Genomic DNA, 19562 nt, shown 5'->3' with positions numbered 1-19562 from the left:
CCATCATGCATTGCTGCATGAATAAATTATGAGCTTAATTGTCTTAGTAATTTTCTTTATTCTCACTATTTTATTTTTTGCTATTTGCTGTAGTCAATAATGTAAATCTAACTCAGAGATTGGGCTCTAAATGAGTTCAGTGATTCAGATCAAATAATGATTATGTGAAAACATAACCAACACCACCTGATCATCTTTTCTTTTTGCTTGTCTGGTTGTTATAACACAGTCACAGCAGCCAAACAAAATCTAAAATATTATTTTAGTATTTATGTAAACACAGTCAGTTATGTCCAGAGGTGGAAAGTCCAGGGGTCAGAAAGTAAAAGTCCTGCCATATTTTTATTCCACCCACTCAAACGGTGTTAAAGTTAATGAGATAATTAAGAGATTAACGGAGTGATGATTGACCATTTTTAAAGACAACAAGCAGAATCACCAAAGGAGAAAATCAAATTTTTAAATCACCATCATGGAGATCAGGGTTTGCTTTAGTTGGGCTCTTGACCCTTGACTTTTTAATATTAGATTTTGTTTGGGCTGTTGTAACTGTGTTATAACAGCCAGATAAGCAAAGAAAAAGGATGGTCAGGTAGTCTTGGTTATGTTTTCACATAATCATTATTTGATCTGAATCACCAAACACATTTAAAGCCCAATCTCTGAGTTAGATTTACATTATTGATTACAGCAGAAAATCAGCTTTATCAATATAATCCAAATGATTTCTGATAAAAAAAATGTAAGACTGCTGCTTTTATATATCAAGATTTGATTCAAAGATTGAAATCATGAAATCATATTAATATATAAAAGCACCAGTCTTACATTGCTGCAATACAGCGTACATAAGGATTATTTTCAACAGTACATATCAACATCAAATCTAATAATCTGAACACTATTATTCATATTCATAAAAGCATTGCCTGTTATACTGCATTCTTTCACATTATTGTCATATATTCAAAAGAGAAAATTGCATTTCTTATTTACCTCATGTTGCTCTTTTATGTAGACATTTACTCTATTTTCAAGAAACTAGAAAAACTAGATAAGTTTCAGCGCTGATTATCATTATTCTGTCACATGATTAAATATCATAGCATTCACTTTCAGAAGAATCTAAAAATAGTTTAAAAATAATCTGCCAAGTATTAAAATGCAACAAAATTCAGACAAGTGCATCCAAACTTTGTAGTTGCATGTATCAATATGAAAAAATATGAAAGTAATCATGTAGTTCAAATATTTGCTCTATCTGGTCACTCCATGATCTTACTCTCGACTCTGTGACCTCTGACCCTACACTTACACACTGACTGTGACCATTTGAAGGCAGCCATTGTGAATCTGCCAGCATCCGCTCTCTTTCTGAATTCTCCAGAAACGCTGAGACTTCAGGCGATGGGACAGTCAGTAAAGACACTGCTTCTTCTTTGCTATTGTGTGGATTTGGTTTTGGTGTCATGACCTTTGCCGGGTCACGGATAGGCTTGAAAGAGTAGAAATATTGGTGCTTTTATATATTAATATAAAGTGCAATGTAAAAAAACAGCAAATAAAATAAGCAGTACGCACAAACAAATGAGTTTTTATATTTACAGTATATAGTTTACTACAGAATGAAATGTTAAAGCAGCAGAAAGGTATGTTTACTACAGGAATAGAAATCTCTCTTAATAATAAAGTTATTAATATAATTTAATAAAATGTTTAATACAGTTTTCTATTAATTATTCCACAACAGGATTTTCTCTCAGCAATGCCTTTATTAATCATTGTTAAAGGAAATTATTAAAGGTTAACAGCTGTTCTTTATAATAATAGAATCATATTGTAAGTGATTTGTCTTTACAAAAAAAAAGAAGAAACAGTAAATAAAATGAGAAGCCACTATGCACTTTGTTATATTTGATAGACATTATAAAACTGAAATCAAGTAATATTTTTAAGAAAAATATTTTTTTCACACATCATCTTTCATAATCAAAATGTGATTTTTTTTACTCTGAAGGCACTGTAAATAAATGCAAAATTAATAATAAAACACAAATAACTTGCACACATTTATAAAAAGTTGTTTATCACAGGTATGCGTCTCAAGCATCGGTAGACTGTCAGGGAACCGACCAAGGCAACAATCTGGAAAACAGGGTTGAAGTTGAATATAAATATCATTTATCATCAAGAAGTGATTGCTGTTTTAGTACAATGCTCTCTTAGATTCATCCCTGCTGATATAGACTCATTGCAGAAAACAAACTAAAAAGACATGATTTCAATCTTTGAATCAAATCAGTTTACAAATACAAAAATGCTGCAGTGGACCATTTCTCACTTTCTAACTGTTCAAAGTTTAGGTAGGTCAAAGGTCACATATTATTACCTCTAGAATCCCGATCAAAAAGAACAAAGCTCCAGAAATGGGAAAACTTTTTTCGCTCAACAGGACATGAATGCAGCCGTTTACTTCCTATAGCAGGAATGAAGTTTTCATAAAAATAATGTATTCATAATCTTTTTGCTGTATTTATGGTCATAATGAGGCAGTACCTTTTTCTCAGCTTGTTTTTTACTACAAACAGAATTTGTATTTGTATATTCACCGCAGCATTGTTCGGGATACGAGTTCGACTGTACCCAAGCGGAATGTGTGAAGTCATCATAGCCTTTGTATCCACAGCAATGCAGCTTCATAAAAAAGAAAATAGTAATATTCATTAGAAGGACCACATCTGACATACCGTTAAATCAACTCTGCTCAGAGTACATTTGGTCCCTCCTTAAATAGTGTTAGTAACACTAGTAACACTAGAGCAGAGTTAAAGTTAATGAGATAATTAAGCAATTAATTAAGTGATGATTAAAATGATGATGAACACCTGCTGTTAACAAGCAAAATCACTGAAGAAAAGAGAAACACAAGAACTACAGCTGACTTCAGCCACTGCCTTAGATTAAATCAACTGAAGATAAAAGACATTAACCCCTGGTTTCACAGACAAGGCTTAAGCTAGTCCTAGACTAAAATTAATGTTTGAATCTTAAAATGTGTCAATGCCATTGTTTTGTCTCAAGATGCACACCAGTAATATTTTTTTTCTTAGTGAATGTTTATAAAAGCTACTTAAATGCCCTAATTAAACTAAGGTCTAATCCTAGCTTAGGCTAAACTGTGAAACCGGGCCTAAATCTCTCAAGATCTGATTAATAGATCTGATTCACTTATTACTAACCAGACTGACTTTATTTCTGTCACATGTCTAAAGAAATTCTAATTGAGAACAGGGTTCCCACTCTTTCATGAACACCAGATTCAAGGACTTTCAAGGACTTTTTAAAGCACCATTTATTTTATATCAAGCACCTATCAAATTCACATCCCAGCATATGGACCGTCATGAAAGACCTCTGACAGTACATAACATTTTAACCCTCCTATTGCATTTGCATCCATTTTAACCCGAAAGAGGTACAGAATCATTTGTACATTAATTTTGAAAATATATTAAAACCGCTTTCTTATTCCTAATGTTAACAATCTTTCCACACTAGTTTTGGTTTTAATTTTTTATGAATCATTATTTGAGTAAAAACATTATAATATAGAGAGAATATTATAAAAATAAATTTAGCAATTGAGTGAAAAAAAAAGGATTATATGGATTGTAATTGTGGCTTATAAAGTCAGAATATATATACAATATAATATGAACTTGCAATTCTGAGAAAAAAAAAATCTGAATGGCAATTTATATCACACAATTCTGACTTTGTAACTCGCAATTGTGAATTTAGGGTAGAGTGGGGGGAAACGTTCCCTCTACTGTTTTTCCCAAAATTACCTCTAAATAAAGTCAAGATATATTTTTGTTGTAACTATGGACTACTTTGACAAGAGTGATGTAGAAGTATTCACCATGAAGCTTATGGTGATGTAGCCTGTCTGAAAGAAAATGGATTTCACTGTAAATTATCTAATTTTCAGAAGTGTTTTAAGAAAAAGTGTTTTAAAGCTTGCTGTTTTGTTGAACATACAGTAATATATGATAAGAGAATGGTAAGGCCTGTAGATAGGGACTATGTCTTATTTAAGGAAAAGAATTATATTTTCAGAATGACAATTTTTTTTCAAACCTAGTCTGTGGGGTAAAACGCCCCCAGCCACGTGTGGTAAAATGGCCCCAGGGGGAATGGCTTCCCTCTATCATAATTACTGTAGCTACTCTGTTCTGAGAATCAAATTCTTTGTTTTTCCATCAAATGTAATCTAACTAGGTGGTTGAATAAAAATATTTGGACTTTGTTTAAAAATTACCAGAGTTATAAGTTTACATCAGGTAGCGAGTTAGCTAGCATCAGCTAACAATATTTTTCAAATAGGATGTTATAATTTTGTTATTCATAATTGATTATATTCTTTTTAATTTTAAGCTAAAACTTCCTGTACTCTGATTTTGCTGGAAATGTGTGAAGCAAACTGCTTTGTCTGACTGGGGGCATTTTACCCCACCTGCGCTCGCCTGAGGGTGCTATACCTATGCAAGCCCGTTTCCGCCACAATTGAGTAAAAAAATATAATTCTGTAAGTCATAATAATGAGAAACTTTCTCATAATTATGACTTAGTATCTCATTATATTGAGAAACTTTCTCGTAATAATGACTTAGTTTCTCATAATAACGAGAAACTTTCTCGTAATTATGACTTAGTTTCTCATAATAATGAGAAACTTCTACGCATGCGCAAAGCAGCGACACGCTAGCGACATCCGCTGGTCAAATGAGATAACTCCGCAACCATGGCACGTCCTGCAAAAGTGTAATCTATAATATCATTAAATAAATAACATTATTGATAAATTATCAGTAGCCTATGAGACGGGATATAGTCGTTTATTCATTTGTAACATTCATTTGTATTTTTGTGTATGAACAAGCAGAAACACAGAGTGGTGATCCATGGATTTCAAACAGATAGAGGAATGATAAGACAGCACACACCTACATATCCAAGTCTGTTAAAGAACGCTTCACCTGGAAAGCTGTCTTTTGCATACATTCTAATAAGTCATAAACATCTTAAAAGGTGTTTTCTGTAGGAATATCACTGGAATGAAGGTTTATGACTGGGCAAGTGCTTTAGGACCCGGTTTATATTAGAAAAGCTTTCCAGCGCCTTGTCTAAGCAAACCTGCACATCAAATAGCCTAGACTCATCCGCGAAATACGTGTTAACGCTAACACATAAACCCACACATTTTATGAAGACGTTGCACTTAAACTTAACGAATACATGTCATATTCCTTCGTTAATCTGATAGCTTTGTAAGCCGTCGCGTTCATGCAACAGTTTCCACCGTTACCACGGAAACCACTTTGCGTTCCACCTTCTCGTGCGCATGGAAAAGTATTGAAGATATACTGATAATTTATAATAACTGATGTTATTTAATGATACTATAGATAGACTGCACTTTGTAGATTACTTTAACGAAAACAACTGTTTTGCGTAACGTGCCATGTTTGCTGTTCTCGCATTTACGAGACTTTGACCAGCGGATGTCGCTAGCGTGCCACGCCCTTCTGCTCCGCTGCTCTGCGCATGCGTAGAAGTTTCTCGTTATTATGAGAAACTATGTCATTATTACGAGAAAGTTTCTCATTATTATGAGAAACTAAGTCGTTATTATAAGAAAGTTTCTCATTATTATGAGAAACTAAGTCATTATTACGAGAAACTTTCTCAATATAATGAGATACTAAGTCATAATTATGAGAAAGTTTCTCATTATTATGACTTACAGAATTATATTTTTTTACTCAATTGTGGCGGAAACAGGCTTCCATACTATACTCCCCTTGTCAAAACGCTGCTCAGGAAAGTTCGAGATACTAAAAATATAATATAACGATGCGTTCCACTCATAGAAAAGTTATAAAGAAAACACTTAGTATGACTTAATGCATTATAGACAGTGATATTAAAAGAATTAATTTAGAATAAATTCATGAGAGCGCATAACGTTCAATTTGGTGAATTACATTCATATTTTGGGCTCTTCTGATTGCCTCTACATAATATGCATAATATTCTTATTAATAAGTACGGGTGGGCGATATGGCAAAAATATCATATCACGATTCATGATTTGATCACAAATCTTTTTCATGTTGGTTTTTCTATTTTGCCAGTGACTGAGCAGTACAGTCAAACTAATTCCCTATATTAAAAACGTGTTTGGTTACCCACATTCTTCAAAATATGTTCTTTTGTGTTCAGCACAAGACAGAAATTAATACAGGTTTGGAACAACTTTAGAGTTGTCATTTTTCATTTTTGGTTGAACTATAGCTACCTTTAAGGACAAGTCGCAGCATGTGTTGTCTGTCCCTTTAAGGCTTATGCACACATCTAATATATTGACACTCATCCATTTTTTTCTAAACTGTTTACTTTCACTTTACTCTTAACCAATGGTGTAAACCTTGTGTGTATTTGACAGTATTAGCAGAATAAAATGCGAATGATAACTTTGTCCAGTACATGCAGTGTTTGACAAGCTTTTAGAGAGTGCGCGCTTTGGTTGTACGTTTTCCGCTCAGAAAAGCATGTCAGACCAGCACACGGATAAAATGTTTAACCAGCAAGGCTTTAAAACGCATGCAAATAATAAACTTTTGTGAATGTGAATAAGTACAACTCTACCGCTGTGTTAACGTGATGTGAATGTATGTCACTTTGTACTACACAGTATGTTGAGACGGAGGCGCAGACCTTTTAATCGTCCACAATCAAAATCGCACACACCTATATGTTCATTTCGGACACAGCAAGTGTCACAGCTGCTCAAATGTACAAACCCCGCCTAATAACAAAGCAAGGGGAAGTACCGCAATGGAAAACACTCGGACACTGATTGTAAAATAATATTCCAAAACAAATATACTAGGACTAAGTGGGGCATGTTATAATTTTCACAAAAATTATTTCAAATTTAATTCAAGCACTTTCAAAGACCAATAATTGTTTTCAAGTACTTTCCAGGCCTTGAATTCATGTGTCTTAAATTCAAGCACTTTCAAGGCGCGTGGGAACCCTAGAGAATTATTTAATTAGAGGTTTCTTTCTCTTTGGTTTCTTGACTGAGATTCAGCTATTATAAAATTGCAAAAAAAAAAAAAAAAAAAAAAAAAAACAGTAACACAAAAACAAAATGTATAAATGACAAAACATATAAGCAGTTACTTTGGATGCAATCAGGCAATCTCAAAATGATTATATCATCATATAAAAGCAGTTAATACCTGTTCACTGTAAGACACTAACCTCACTGCTTTACAACAACATATGCATTATGGCAGAGAAAAATCTAACATAGAAAGTCAAGGGTCAAGAGCCCAAGTTAAGCAAACGCTGATGGTGGCATCCTTTTCTTTTCTTTACCAATAAAACAACATCTACACCTCTGTTAATTCTCAATAAGTACTTCTGTAGACATGTGAAAATAAGTCAATCTGGTTAGTAGTATGTGAAGCTGGTAATGCAGTTTGTGGAGATTTAAAGATTTTTATCTTCAGTTGATTTCATCTAAGGCTGTGACTGAAGTCAGTTGTAGTTCTTGTTTCTCTTTCCTTCAGTGATTCTGCTTGTTAACAGCAGGTGTTCATCATTAATGTCCAATCATTACTTAATTAATTACTTAATTATCTTATTAACTTTAACTCTGCTTCAGTGTTAATTTAACACTATTTAGAGAGGGACCATATGTACTCTAAGCAGAGTTGATTTAACTCTGGGGATTTTGCTGTGTACATGAAGGCTTATGCATGATGGTCTTACCTTGTTCATGGTTTCATCCCATATGCTAGTGATTGAAGAGTCAACTTTATAGTTCTTCTCAATGGTTTGTAACAGTTTGCTCTCTAAGCTCCTGAAGGGTTTTTCTTTCTGTTAACCATAAAAGGAAGCATTTGAATAAAGCTCTGTTCCTGTATTTAACTAGTATGGAACATCATAGTAGACAGGATGGTTGGCACACTCTCAAAAAGGATGTGTTAATTAATAACACATTTTTTGCGTTATGGCTATTTTAACACATTTTGTGTTAATTTAAGTTGATCATGTGTAGAGAGAGAGAGAGAGAGAGAGAGAGAAACAACACTGTGTCCAACACAACATGTGTTAACTATCATCCAGTCACATTGCTGCTGCCTCTTTCTTCATCGGTGGATGACTTGTGTTCATTTTGACACATACATTGTGTTAATGATTTTAACACATTAAATGTGTCAGGAAGGTGGTAAGCTGTTAACAAACAGAATCAAAGGAGAAAATCACAATTTTAAGTCACCATCATGGAGATCAAGGTTTACTTTAGTTGGGCTCTTGACCCTTTACTTTTTAATATTAGGCTTTGTTTGGGCTGTTGTAACTGAATTGTATCATCTTTTTTCTTTGTTTGTCTGGCTGTTATAACAGTTACAACAGCCCAAACAAAACCTAATATTATGAAGTCAAGGGTCAAGAGCCCATCTAAAGCAAACACTCATCTCCATGATGGTGGCTTAAAAATTGTGATTTTCTCCTTTGATTCTGCTTGTTAACAGCAGGTCACCTTCCTGACACATTTAATGTGTTAAACAGAGGTGGAAAGTCCAGGGGTCAGAAAGTAAAAGTCCTGCCATATTTTTATTCCACCCACTGAAGCAGTGTTAAAGTTAATGAGATAAATAAGTGTTTAATTGAGGTGATGACTGACCATTATTGAAGATACCTGATGTTAACAAGCAGAATCACCAAAGGAGAAAAATCACAATTTTTAAGAAACCATCACAGAGGTCAGGGTTTGCTTTAGTTGGGCTCTTGATCCTTGACTTTTTAACGTTAGATTTTGTTTGGGCTGTTGTAACTGTGTTATAACAACCAGACAAGCAAAGAGAAAAGATGATCAGGTGGTGTTGGTTGTGTTTTCACATAATCATTATTTGATCTGAATCGCTGAACTCATTTAGAGCCCAATCTCTGAGTTAGATTTACGTTATTGATTACAGCAGCACTGTGATTCTACAGCAGAAGATCAGCTTTATTAATATAATCCAACAGATTTCTAAAAAGTTGTTCTGATTAAAAAAAAAAAAAAAAAAATTACTTTAGGCACACACAGACATCAAGAATCAGCCTGTGAATCTCAACAACGGTGACAAGCAACATATTCTGATAAACAGATCAACTCTGAACATTAGAAAACAAGCTACTAAAAAGTCACATAAAAACAGCAAAAAATAAAATAGTTAGAATAAAGAAAATTACTAAGACAATTAAGCTCATAATTTATTCATGCAGCAATGCATGATGGGAGCCGTGGATGAATTTTGATTGGTGGCTCCCAGAATGCATTGCAACATGCTTTTTGACAGTCACCGCTGTTGAGTCATACGCTGATTCATGATGTCTGTGTGTCTAAAGGAAAGTGACTTTTTACATTTTTTTTTTTAGAACAACTTTTGATAAAACCTTTGGATTATTTTGAAAAAGCTGATCTTCTGCTGTAGAATCACAGTGCTAATTTAACACTATTAACACAATTTAACACCTGCACAGTGCAATAATGTAAATCTAACTCAGAGATTTGGCTCTAAATGAGTTCAGTGAGTCAGATCAAATAATGATTATGTGAAAACATAACCAACACCACCTGATCATCTTTTCACTTTGTTTGTCTGGTTAAGTTACAGCAGCCCAAACAAAATCTAACATTAAAAAGTCAAGGGTCAAGAGCCCAACTAAAGGAAACCCTGACCTCTGTGATGGTTTCTTAAAAATTGTGATTTTTCTCCTTTGGTGATTTGCTTGTTATCTTCAGGTGTCTTCAATAATGGTCAATCATCACCTCAATTAAACACTTATTTATCTCATTAACTTTAACACTGCTTCAGTGGGTGGAATAAAAATATGGCAGGACTTTTACTTTCTGACCCCTGGACTTTCCACCTCTGTAGACGATCGACAGAAATAAAATCAGTCTGGTCTGTGGGTGTGGCTGGAAGTCAGTTCTTGTGTTTTCTTAATATTTAATAACATTTTCTATTTAATAGCATTAAAACATACGACAATGACAATTATGACGAAGTAGTATGTCCCTAAGCTTGCCTATTCTGCTACACTCAAAAGTATGTATTTTTTCTTTATAAAATAGGTCACAGTAGACGAATTGTGGTGCAGCAAAGGTTTTAAAAAAATTACCAAAATAACTAAAAATAATATTAGAACTAACCTAGAGAGACATTTGAATATAATGATTTTTAATTAATAAAGACGGAAACCAGTTATATTTAACTGAATTATATATAAAAAAAATGTAAGCAAATCATATATATTACAAAAAAATTTATGATTATCAAATCACAAATGTGTGTTGATTATTATCTTTTGTCCCCACAACCTGTGTGTGCCAACGATTCCTGTTTTGCAACATAAGTTAAACTGTGAATTAACAAAAGAAAGATTTTTGTGACATTAATTGTGTTATTTTCGTAACTGGTAATTCAAGCTTTCGTTTGGTTTATCTTAATTTTGTTTCATCAGTTCATTTTGTTTCATTATTTTGTTTGTTTCATCAAAGATTTTCCACAATGAACATTTTTTGCAAGCAATCTTTGAATATTGGGTCTCATATTTGCTCTCACCACAGAATTGGGGAGGACCACAAACACTGCCACGGTGACATGGAGGATGAAGATGATGAGCACAATGACAAAAAACTGAAATAAAATTAAAAGAAAGAAAGAAAGAAAGAAAGAAAGAAAGATTAAAACAGGGTGGTGGCTTTACATTGGTTCATGTCAATAAATTTTAAAACATTTCTACAATATTTAACTTTTATATATATATATTTATATATTTGATCACTGTAAGTCAGAAAAATTGCCTAATACTTTACCATTTTTTACAATGGCTATGACACATTTCTCAATATTCACAGTTCTCTTTACCAACGTTCAGTTTAGCACAGCAGTAAATTTCACATCCAAAATGCATTAAAACGTGTTAAAACAAGTCACCTAACAAACACGCTTTGTCACTCATAAAACAATGACAATGTTTTCTATTGTAAATTTTCTTTACAAAACAAGAATGACACTCTCTACTCTTTAGAACATGTTACATTATCCATGTTTACAGTACACAATTATTCTTAAGATGTCCCCTTTTGTACAGAGATGGTAATGAAATTGAAAGACGAACACTTGTGTATGTGTTTGGCGACATCTAATTGTTTTGATAGTATTTTTCAGATTTAGAATATAGGATATTTCAATATGGATACTACTGTAAAAATGTGGCAAATTGCAGTCATATTCAGTTTTGTATGTTAGGTTTTGAACTTAAGTTTGACAGTTTTATAAAAGAGTAGTATGTAAACGTGCAAATTAACCTGTAGGTACATCGAGTTTTGGTGGTGATTAATGTGTCTGAGTGCGAGAACTATTCATGTTATTTGACAGATGTACACTCTCAAAAAGGATGTGTTAATTAATAACACATTTTTTGTGTTATGGCTATTTTAACACGTTTTGTGTCAATTTAAGTTGATCATGTGTGTAGAGAGAGAGAGAGAGAGAGAGAGAGAGAGAGAAACAACACTGTGTCCAACACAACATGTGTTAACTATCATCCAGTCACATTGCTGCTGCGTCATTCCGCAAGCCATTTAGCAAGTTTGTGCCTCTTTCTTCATCGGTGGATGACTTGTGTTCATTTTGACACATTCATTGTGTTAATGATTTTAACACATTAAATGTGTCAGGAAGGTGATCTGCTGTTAACAAGCAGAATCAAAGGAGAAAATCACAATTTTAAGTCACCATCATGGAGATCAGGGTTTACTTTAGTTGGGCTCTTGACCCTTTACTTTTTAATATTAGGTTTTGTTTGGGTTGTTGTAACTGAGTTGTAACAGCCAGACAAGCAAAGAGAAAAGATGATCAGGTGGTGTTGGTTATGTTTTCACTTAATCATTATTTGATCTGAATCACTGAATTCATTCAGAGCCCAATCTCTGACTTAGATTTACATTACTGATTATAGCAAAAGATCAGCTTTTTCTATATAATTCAAAGGTATTTCTTAAAAAGTTGTTCTGATAAAAGAAAAAAAAAATCTTTTAGGCACGCACAGACATCAAGATTCAGCCTGTAAATCTCAACAACGGTGACAAGCAACATATTCTGATCAACAGATCACATTAGAAAACAAGATACTAAAAGGTCACATAAAAACAGAAAGAATCAAAGATTGGGCTCTAAATGAGTTCAGTGATTCAGATCAAATAATGATTATGTGAAAACATAACCAACACCACCTGATCATCTTTTTTTCTTTGCTTGTCTGGCTGTTATAACAGTTACAACAGCCCAAACAAAACCTAACATTAAAAAGTCAAGGGTCAAGAGCCCAACTAAAGCAAACACTCATCTCCATGATGGTGGCTTAAAAATTGTGATTTTCTCCTTTGATTCTGCTTGTTAACAGCAGGTCACCTTCCTGACACATTTAATGTGTTAAAATCATTGACTCAGTGAATGTGTCAGAATTAACACAAGTGTTGTCCCTAAACTCACACACTGATGTGTAAGAATTTAACACATTTTGAGTCAGTTTTAACACATCCTTTCTAAGTGTGTGTATTGCATTCATTTTAACTGGTCAAAAATAGCATATCTATGACACAAATTGTGTGATTTATGACACATTATGTGTTAAATATTTTAACACTGGCTGTGTTAAGAAGAATAACACACTGGTTGAGTTAAAAAAAAGTAACACAAAATGTGTTGTCCTTAACTAGACACACGGGTGTGTTAAGATATAACACAGGTTGTGTTGTTTTTAACACAACCTGTGTTATATCTTAACACACCCGTGTGTTAAGTCATCCACCAATGAAGAACGAGGCACAAACTTGCTTAACGGCTTGCGGAGTGATGTAGCAGCAATGTGATTGGATGATAGTTAACACATGTTGTTGGACAGTGTTGTTTCTCTCTCTCTCTCTCTCTCTCTCTCTCTCTCTCTCACATTAGTGTGTTAAATATTTTATGCCTATATTAAGAAACAATAACACTCTGGTTGATTTAAAAGTAACACAAAATGTGTTGTCCTTAACTAGACACACATGTGTGTTAAGATATAACACAGGTTGTGTTGTTTTTAACACATCTGTTTTAAGAGTGTAGTCATTGAATGTATTTTGTGCCAAAGCAATAATAGACTGCTGTGGTGCTCACTGTGGGAAGAGTTGTAAAAAAGTGACCCAAGTATTGAGAAATTGGTCCTAGTGATTGTAAAAGAAAAACCCCACTTACAACCAAGAGCATCCAGCGTTTATTCTTCAAAATGCCTAAACTGCCAATCCCGCCCATCACAGCGAGGATGCAGCCCAGAGTGATCAGCATCGGGTCCCCCAGGGACAGGAGCGTTGTAAGTGTTGCATCATCAACTGTTTTTAACAAGTCAGGTGTGTTGCTCTTCATTTGTAACCATATACCATATCCTACAGTTGCGCACCCACCCAACTACCGTGTGTGAAAGAGAAATAAAGAAAAAAAAAAATGTTTATTTGGTGCTCATTCATCATCGGTGGGCTACTCACTCAATGAACAGATAAAAATGTCATTTACTTACAGTGAGGAAGATGTACAAGGTGAAACCCAGCTTTGAACATTTTGTGTCCATGTTTTTTTTTCTTTCTTTTTTTTCCTGGTCTGTGGTGAAGAGATATGACAAGACAAACTAGGCTATGTTGTTTGCAGATTGTAAACTAGAGTTATCAGTCTGTGATTATGCTTTACTAGAGTACTTCCTCCTCTTCGGCTCCTTCGGCCACTCTTTTCAGGTTTGATAGTATAATGAAAAATCTCTTTTACTTCACTACATCTGTTCTCAAGTCAGCAACTCACTGTTTCAAATACTTTTACTGGAGTAATATTTTATTTGGGTATCTGTAGTTTTACTCAAGTACATGATTTGTGTAGTTAGTCCACAACTGCAGTACATTTGTTTAGTTCAGTATATTAAATTTGTTCTCTTTTTTTTTTTTTTTGCCCAAAAGTTTGCTATATTAAATTCAGCTCTGCTTTACTCAAATCAGAACTTTCTCTCACATGTAAAGACAGATTTCAAGGTATTTTGCTAATGTTGTTTGTATTGTCTTAAAGGTGGATTTCCTGTCATCATTATGGTAATTGACATGAGAAGAAACATGAGATATATATACACATTATATAAACATATATTTCAAGTTGATGTTGAAAAACAAGTCTTTTAGATGTAGAATGCCTCTTAGGGTCTAGTATTTTTCAGAGGTGGAAAGTCCAGGGGTCAGAAAGTAAAAGTCCTGCCATATTTTTATTCCACCCACTGAAGCAGTGTTAAAGTTAATGAGATAAATAAGTGTTTAATTGAGGTGAAGATACCTGATGTTACCAAGCAGAATCACCAAAGGAGAAAAATCACAATTTTTAAGAAACCATCACAGAGGTCAGGGTTTGCTTTAGTTGGGCTCTTGACCCTTGACTTTTTAATGTTAGGTTTTGTTTGTACTGTTGTAACTGAGTTATAACAACCAGACAAGCAAAGATAATGAATAAAATAAGGAATAAATCAATAATGTAAATCTAACTCAGAGATTGGGCTGAGTTCAGTGATTCAGATCAAATAGTGATTATGTGAAAACATAACCAACACCACCTGATCATCTTTTAACTTTGCTTGTCTGGTTGCTATAAAACAGATACAACAGCCCAAACAAAATCTAACATTAAAAAGTCAAGGGTCAAGAGCCCAACTAAAGCAAACCCTGACCTCTGTGATGGTTTCTTAAAAATTGTGATTTTTCTCCTTTGGCGATTCTGCTTGTTAATATCAATAATGGTCAATCATCACCTCAATTAAACACTTATTTATCTCATTAACTTTAACACTGCTTCAGTGGGTGGAATAAAAATATGGCAGGACTTTTACTTTCTGACCCCTGGACTTTCCACCTCTGGTATTTTTAAGTCTTTATCCTAGAATTTACTCATTAACCCTGGCTAAAATAATATTTACACATATGTCAAATCTATTCATAGAAATTCCTGTTGTGTCAAGTGAAACAATATCATACTCACATCAGTGGAATACAGCTTGACAGATCTGCAGCAGTATCAAATGGTTCCTGATGATACTAACATAGATGTCTTTTATCTACTGGCTCTTAAGCATTCTCACCACAATCACCCTTATTTATACTCATGCTTTGCACTTCCCACCAACAGAAGATTCTTCTAAAAGTGTTAAGAGCTCACACCAATGTTCCCTCTAATGCCCAGTGCGTGAGAGTAACTACATCGTCACTGCAGCTGCAGAGACGAGCAAGTATTCCAGGGTTTCTGCAGGTTTCATCAAATCTAATTTAATGCTTTTTAATGCCAATTTTTAAAATTTTAATGCCATATATACATGACATCTATTGACTTTTAACTAATATATATATATATATATATATATATATATATATATATTCGTTAAAAAAAAAATAGATGACGTCATATGGCAATTATAATATTCATTATGTCATTAAGTTGCATTCGCATTCTGCCAAGTGTCAGCCCTTTAGATTTGTTTGCTTCTCTGCTGCTACTCTTTGTGCTCACATAATGTATTTTAAAGCAGCCAAAATCCCAATAAAACTATTTAATCTATTTATTTTTCTTTTTGTTGTCAGACAATGTGAAATAGTGACTGAAACGTGGCCCATTAAGACTACACCCAGATAGCAACATTGTTTCGGCCCAGATACGGCCCACATCTGGCACATGTGGAATGATGATCTGGCCCACATTTGGCAGGAATGATGGCACTTGGGCGGACCACTCCTGTTTGCCAGATCTGGGCCACAAGCAGGCCATAGAAATGCCGCATGTGAGCCAAGAGCAAAGAAATAAACCAGAACTGGACCTTATCTGATCCACAAAATCTTTATCTTTAATATTATTTATAGAGTCATCTCAGCATTAACTGTTATCAAGCAGAATCACTGAAGGAAAGAAGAAAAAAAAGAGACGAGCAGAAACACAAGAACTACAACTGACTTCAGCCACAGCCTTAGATGAAATCAACTGAAGATAAAAGATATTAAATCTCTGAAGATCTGATTAAACAACTCCACAAACAGCATTACCAGCTTCACTTATTACTAACCAGACTGACTTTATTTCTGTCATTCATCTACAGCAGTTCTTATTGAGAATTAACAGAGGTTTAACTCATGTTTGTTTCATTTGAGGTTACCATGATGGTAACAGATGTTTCCATTAGTTGACCTCTTAACTTTTTAAAAATATATATTTGTTCTCTCTGGTTACTGTGGTAGTGTTTCTGTCAAACACATTAACAGTACCAAAGAAAATCTTGAGTGATGATAGTTAGCTATTGATGATTTTATTATCATCATAAAAATGGTCTGCTTTGCTGATGTCATTTGAACATAACTTTTACTGCAACATGAGATCTGGATGTATTGCAGAAATCAGTTAAAAGATTTAAAATGGAAAAAAAAAAACCCACAAAAAGGCAAATTACAATGACAAACAGATATCAGTAATCAGCATATGAGTCTCAACAATGGTGACAATAAACAAAATATTCAGACAATCAGATCAGCTGCATAATTTATCCATGCTCTGATGCATTCTGGGAGTTTTGTACTATGGTACCCAGCATGCATTGCGGCTACATGACACTTTTGATTGACACCATTGTTGAGATTCATGTGCTGATTCTTGATGTCTTTGTGTGTCATCTCAAAGTATTTTTTAGTTTTTAAATTTTCTCATTTCTGCAATACAGCTGGATCTCATGTCACAGAAACACATGGTTTGTACTGGCCCAAAACAATTTTTTCATTTAAACACCTGCTTCACCAAACACATTATCACAGCAGCCAGAATAAACAAATAGATAATAAAAGTTAAGAGGCCAAGTAATGGAAACATCAATCACCATCATGGTAACTTCAAATGAAACAAACATGAGAGTTAAACTTCTATTAATTCTCAATAAGAGCTGCTGTAGATGAATGACAGAAATAAAGTCAGTCTGGTTAGTAATAAGTGAAGCTGGTAATGCTGTTTGTGGAGTTGTTTAATCAGAGATTTAATGTCTTTTATCTTCAGTTAATTTCATCTAAGGCTGTGGCTGAAGTCAGTTGTAGTTCTTGTGTTTCTGCTCATCTCTTTTTTTTCTTCTTTCCTTCAGTGATTCTGCTTGATAACAGACTTGTTAATGCTGAGATGACTCTATAAATAATATATAAAGATTTTGTGGATCAGATAAGGTCCAGTTCTGGTTTATTTCTTTGCTCTTGGCTGACATGTGGCATTTCTATGGCCTGCTTGTGGCCCATATCTGGCAAACAGGAGTTTGCACATCATTCCGCAAGTGCCAGATGTGGGCCGGATCTGGGCCGACGCAAAGTTGCTATCTGGGCATGCAGGGCTCGACATTAAGCCTCGTCATGTGCTTGTCCTACAGAGAAGTAAATCAGAAAAAATGGGATTTTTGTGTGGTGTAAATATAAATTTATTCTAAAGCAATATTCTTTCATTCAGAACATTCTTTCAGAATATTGCTGCTTTGACATATATGATTTTACCTTTATAAATTTGATCAATAAATTTAATTAGAATAACAATAGTAACACTATAGTGCTGTTACCAATCAAATTAAATAATTTACAATAATAATAAAAATACAACTGCATTAAATAATGCAATGAGATTGTTTTACATATTTTTTTGAAAATACAAGAAATGTTGGGGTGAAAATGATAGTAAAGTGAGTCATTCATTCAAATGATTCGTTCAAACGGCTGATTCATTCAAGAATGAGGCAGCTGTTTATGAATGGGTCACTGAATCATTGACGCAACCGATTCGTTTAAAACGCTGAATCACTCAAAAACACAGAAAAGAAAACACGGTTGAGTGTTGCTGTGAGATGCGCTATGGTTCTGCTGTGATGCTTATTTGGAACTATTTTCGCTGCTGAAACAGAATAAAAAACAGTCAATATTCCTTCTAAAATGTAAGTGACTTAATATTAACTACTTGTTTATTAACTGTTGTTGAAATTAGTGTCACGTTTACAATCGTAATGGTATTCAGGAAGAAAGCACTCTTGGTCGTGTGATGTTGCTTAACTGTATCATGTGTTATAAATATAAAAACTCCACATTTTCCGCAGTATTTAACCGAGTTTCTTGTGTGTGCTGCGCTTATTTGTTTCTGTTTCTCCTGTTACCGTCAGTACATTATACATTATATAACCTATTATTATGTACACAATTTATGTACACAAGGATAAAACTTTATGAATATTACATGTAATGCTATTCTTGTCTTCATTTCTAAATATTATGTTTCAATATAAAGCCATATATGCAGTCAATGCATATATTGCAGTATATTGAAAAATATAAGCACTAGTTTCCCATATGGAAATGTATTATGTAATATATTACATTATATTTTGCAGTATATTCCCATATATTTTTGTTCCGTAAGGGATTACTACATGCATTTTTTCTTTCAAACACATTAAAATGTACAAATTCACATAATTTTATATTTACATGTAATGCCCTGCATTTTTAGTCAGCTGAACCTCTTTGGCCTCATGTATTTACTTGAAGTAGCCCTGAGATTTTTAGGTCAATAATACAATTGTCAATAATAATAATAATATAAAAGTAAGTTCACGGTTCTCTGATGTCAAGCAAACATAACATTTTTTTTTTTTTTTTTTTGCAATAGTTTTATTTTGATTGATTTTATTTAAAGTTGTTTATTTTAATTTTACCTTTTTATGAATTAATTAATTTTCATTAAACTCATGAGCCCCAGTCTGGGAAACCCTGATGTGATGTAATATTTAATGCACTTCATGTTGTTGAATACAAAGAATGGAATATATTTTCTTTTTCTCTGTATTTTTATATCAGTATGGTAATCAGATTATCCTATTCAAATCAATGTGACAAGTTGAAAAGTAATCTAAAAGTAATCAAAAAAGTAGTCAGATTATATTACCTTAAATGTGTTAATTAATGGATTACCTTACTAACAATTTTTGTCATGCAATTTGAAATCAGTAACGACTACAATTTGTAAGTAATCTACCCTGCACTGCTCTCAGATGAGCATTAGGGGGCATTCACACTGAACTTGTGTCCCTATGCAGGTTTTTAATTGTTTTTCTATGTAAATATGCTCTAGATGTGTCTTTGATCAAAGCAGAAATTTGTCAGAGGCCCATTATGGAAATAATTGGTATATGGTTTTGTATGTCTGTAACCCCCTCTACTGGTGTTTGTTTAATATAAACTCAATGTTTTACAAAGATGCTGCCTGAGAATTTCAAACTGAGAGTTTAAACAAAGTGAAATTTCAGCAATGAACCTCCAGCTTCACCATCGACTCCAACATCACACTCATCAAGGAATCACAACCATCATG

General features: G+C 33.7%; 1 long non-coding RNA gene across 1 annotated transcript; it reads right to left on the bottom strand.

The window, feature by feature from the left end:
- Positions 1 to 1614: 1614 nt before the first annotated feature.
- On the bottom strand, positions 1615 to 15429 carry LOC127519894 (uncharacterized). The gene is made up of 8 exons (XR_007931942.1): positions 15177 to 15429; positions 13690 to 13769; positions 13371 to 13580; positions 10692 to 10766; positions 7846 to 7953; positions 2557 to 2694; positions 2390 to 2476; positions 1615 to 2145 (listed from the first exon to the last, which is right to left on the bottom strand). It is a non-coding gene; the product is annotated as an uncharacterized LOC127519894 (long non-coding RNA).
- Between the last annotated feature and the right edge of the window lie 4133 nt (positions 15430 to 19562).

Source organism: Ctenopharyngodon idella, chromosome 10, assembly GCF_019924925.1.
Source record: "Ctenopharyngodon idella isolate HZGC_01 chromosome 10, HZGC01, whole genome shotgun sequence".
NCBI lineage: Eukaryota > Metazoa > Chordata > Actinopteri > Cypriniformes > Xenocyprididae > Ctenopharyngodon > Ctenopharyngodon idella.
Note: the sequence above shows the minus strand (reverse complement) of the source record. Positions and strands in the feature narration are given on the sequence as shown.